The sequence below is a fragment of the Brienomyrus brachyistius genome, chromosome 7 (genome assembly GCF_023856365.1).
Source record: "Brienomyrus brachyistius isolate T26 chromosome 7, BBRACH_0.4, whole genome shotgun sequence".
In the NCBI taxonomy this organism is placed as follows: Eukaryota; Metazoa; Chordata; class Actinopteri; order Osteoglossiformes; family Mormyridae; genus Brienomyrus; species Brienomyrus brachyistius.
The window spans coordinates 20,656,947-20,661,687 of NC_064539.1; positions in this window are offsets into that span (position 1 = coordinate 20,656,947).

Sequence of the window (4,741 nt, forward strand, 5' to 3'; positions counted from 1 at the left end):
GCTTTCCGCAGGACCATGAAAAGCAGACACAATCAAAGGTGAGATTTACAAAAAAGTGACCTTCTTAAGCCATAAATCTGTTTCTTTTTGCAGCAGCCTTAAATCAGCTGTTTAGGCCACGATCTGCTCCTCGTCGGCACCAGGGTAGTTTGTGCTGGCGTGATATTTCGAATCGATCAGGAATCAGCCCCTGCTCAGGAGATGAACATGACAGTTCACTTGTACAGTGCTAAGACACATTGTCCCCTGCATCTGTGAGCTCAGCACTGTGAGCAGAATGAATCCACTTCTTTGTGGGGCCGAGGCGTCCTGTACCAGAGACTCTTTATCTCTAATATCCCTCCAACCTTCAGGTGGAGCTGATCACAGAATGATAACAGCTTGATCACAGACTGATTACAGAATGACAGGCAGATCACAGACTGATCACATGCTGACCTCGGATTGGCATCTGGTTACTGATTGCCCTTGCTCTTGCTAGTGTGTTGCTATGTAATTATTTTCTTGTGCCCTGACCTGTATAGCTGAGTGAGGTATTCACATTTTAACATTTAAATTCTACCTTTCACAGTTGTATTTCGTTAGTATCTGACTTCAGCCAAAAGTTTGGTAACACTAACTCGTCCAACAACTCTTTCCAAAACCTTACTTATGAAGTTTGTTGCTATAATAACCTCTGTTCTTGTGGGACGACTTTCCATTAGATGATATGACATTCTTGTGGGATTTGCTGCCATTCAGGTTGGGTATTGATGTCGGCTCCTCTCTCTGACATCGTGTGGCCTACTGCTTTGTAACTGAACTTGCTCCTAGCCATCGTCCAGTTCATAACCACCTCACTCGCAGTTTACGGGGCCGTTCTAGCAAGGTAGAACCCTAGCGAACTGACGCACTGGAAAGATTGTGTCCTATGATGGTGCGAAGTTGAAAGTGACTAACCTCTTCTCTGCAACCAGCCGTTCTGCTGCCAGTATTTGCTGCTTAAGATCAGTGTCAGTATTGCACGTGGCTTAATTAGCCAATTCCTGTAATTACCTGGGTCATATAGCGGAGGTAGGTAGATAAATGCCTTTAAACCCAGATGAAAAATTAAGGTGCAAACAACGACAGCATCAATCAACTGAAAATAAGGAGAATGGTGCAATAATGAGATGAAAAACAAGCAACACAGAGTCAGAAGTGGATTAGGTACACATACTATAATGGGTATATGCAAATGCATTACCTGGTAATGATGTGACTGTCACAGATTACGGAGTTAATAAATGCGGATGGTACATAGAATGCTGAATTAGCTAGCTCTTCTGTCGGCTTAGGCGATGTGAAAACCATAACCAGACCAAATGATTCATATTTATTTACAAAAATTACCACAATAAAAGATTAAAAGTTATTATGAAGGGATTCATCTATTAGGGTGATTTTTTCATTAGGCTTATTTAGTCATTTTTTGAAGCTAAGTCTTTTTTTATTGTAAGAAAAGCCACGAGAATATTCTGTCAGATAGAACAAATGGGTTTCTTAATGCAAGCTGAAAGTTAGCAGCTTCAGGAAATGCCAAGTGTTTGTCAGAGGGGGCCGCCTCTGTGCTTAACGCTGATAAAGCGCTTCATTTACACCTACGTCACGGCGCCTTCTGAACCAGACATCACTCAATGACTTTTAACGTAGCAGTGAATCATTTACGTTCGCATTTTATCCAGCTCATCCGGGCTGATGCTCATAGCCCGACTCACGTGGACGGTCGACTCAAACATCATTCACACAAAATAGCCAGTTAGTTGTGACGTGGAGAAAATATGATTGTTTTTGGCTGTGTCGGAACTGGTTTAGCGATTAAACAATTTGTGACAGATGTTAAGAGTTTGTGGGGGTGATGGAATAATATGTGTGAAAGGTGGAGGGTGAATTTGAAATGCGGGGTGATATTAAATGCCTCAACGCTTTAGCATGGTAATCTGGGACGCAAGTGGGTGCCCATAAGATGCGGCGCATTATAACAGCTGCCCCTCCTTTGCTGCGGCTGCTGGGCCAGATGCAGAAAGCGGTTTGTGATTGTGTGAGAGAGGGAGATCAGCAGACAGCTCACTTGTGCACTTGTGTTTTTCAGTCGATGGGTGGTGCCCTAGAGACAAAAGATAACAGCTTCAAAAAGACAGGAACCTGGACCAGAAGGTGCAGGGAAAGATCTGAGATGAACAAACACATCGTCCATAATCAATGTTCGCACAGTCTACTCAAATTATACAGGTACAAGTTCCATATACATGGTGCTCATAGAACGTCTTGGAGCACATGCTTAATTCAATAAAAATATTGCAAATTTATTGTTTTTATAACAAAAATTATTTTTAAAAAATGTATATAACATTTGAAAGAACCATTAGTATTCAGTAATAAATTTAAACCCAAATTATAACTCTAAGAGAGCTGTTCCTAGTTAAAAGTTCATTTACAAGCAGTCTTATTGGGTACCTTTTAATTAGTAACACCTTTGCAATAACATGAAACACTAAATATTTGTGTGTAATATAGTAGCTACTGCAATTAATGGCAAAATGGCAAGAACAGAGCTGAATGAGTCAGTCAAAAAATTACGACAATCAAATGAAAATGTAGACAGAATGTAGATGGGAGACATGCAGATATGTTACACATCAGTGGACTTTTGTTATGAGACCAATACATTTGCAACGTTTTTGCAGAACTAAGCAAGCATCCCAATACTTTCTGTGAGCACTGTAGGTTCCTTAGACTCTTTGCAGTACCACCTGTCATTTTACTGCGCACAGTTGGATATTTATGATTATTTGTTTAATGTCTGATGTCTTGTCTCCCTGTATCGTGTCCCCAGCGTCATACTCTTGGCATCGGCAACCAAGCATTACTGAGTGCTGAGTGTAACTCTGTATGTCACAAATAAAACCTTGATTGACTGAGATTATATAATGGAATAATCTATGGCTCATATAAACAGTAAATTCTCTCAAGAAGTATTTATTCCACCTATTTATACTTTTGTTCAATTAACTGAACTTTTTATGGTCTTGAGTTTAAGAAATATGCATTTCTTACACAGATTCTATTCCATTCCGCCTAGCAGCCAACACTGTGCTGCCGAAGGCTCACTCATTTGGTCAGTGTTATGATGGTAACAATCACTTTGTGTTCCGGTTACTCAGACGCCTGCTGGATGACGGCTTGACGTGTCAGAGAGAGTAATGGGGCTGCACAGGCGTTCTGTCAAGGTCTGCTCAAGGACCTCAGAATGTAGCATGGACCTCTGCTGCTTGTTCCCCCAGAAATGATCACGCTCATGCTTGAAAATATTGCAGAGTTCAGTATGTCATTGCAACTTTGAATTTCAAGTTGTAGTAAGAAGCATCTTACCATCCAGCATGTTGTGTTCTTTTCAGCTCCCGCACACACTAACACACACACACACTTTCATACAGAGCCATTACCTTCATTATATGACTGAAATATTTCAGGATGCTTTAGCTAAAGCACACCAAAGCCAGGATATACATCCCCTTGATATTCAATCACGTGATGTGACAATCTCCTCTTCTTGGAACTGGTTCCATAGTGACAGTATTAAAGAGAACACGTCCCAGAACATTACACAGCATCCCGTAACTTTGTGCTGTTGATTTTTTAACATGAAGAAGCCCTACGTCTATCCCGCCCCCCGGTTCTCCGTGTTCTACACATATGGCTTTGGAGACCAAAGAAGCAACAGAAGTCTTTGTGCACAGATCCCTTCCAAAGCCCTGCTCTCCTGCTCCTCAAGCAGGGCTGACGGCGCTCACTCACCCCCAGGTTGTGCCCGAGATGCACCATGGCTAAAGAGCCGCTAAGCTAGCTAGTATTATCAAACAGTGGCCAGCCTCTAATGCCGCCGACGGAACTGCAAGTTGTACTTTTGATCTATGAATATAAGCACCCTGCCTTGAACGATCCTCAGCCGTAATGGCGTATCAGAACCCCCCCCCCCCCCCCCCCCCCGCCTCCATCCAGGCCCCCAGAACCATTCATCTGCATATGAGTTGTGGACACATCTGAGAAATAAAATGCTAATTACAAACATCGCTATGCAGAATTCCCCTCTAGAGGGTGCCTCCTCATTTAACATCCCTAGGGATAAAGACATCACCGAAGAAACAACATTCTGAGCAAACTCAATTCTTTGTGTATTCAATGTGAAAATGTTTCCCCAGTTCACTACTAGGGAACTGGCCCAAATGGGGACAGGGGTGCCGTTGCGCCTTCCCAGTGAGGATTACCCCGCTGGGGTAACTACGGGGGCACTACGATGGCATGACCTCTAATATGAAATTCCAAGGTGCCCCGTATCTGGAACGAGATCAGAATGTTCCCAATAACATTTAGATCTATAAGAATAAAAACTGCTATTTCCATGGCAACACACCTTAGGAATAAACAGCCAGCTTATCTGTATGCTGTGTGGACAGTTCTGTTGCATGCATCTTGCCAGCACACAGCTCATCTAATGTAGCCCCAGCGATGTCCAGCTGAACATGTAGCCAGACCCACTGGCACAGCAGGAGCTAGGAGTCCCAGCAGGAGCTCCTGGGGGGTGTCAAAGTGCCTCTGGGCCAGAGGCACAGATCCAGGAAATGTCCCAGAAAATGGAATTTCGAGGTTTGGAAGCACATATGAGTAGGACCACTGCTCAGGATCAGAACCGTTTGAGGCACATTTAACGTTCTCATCTGCT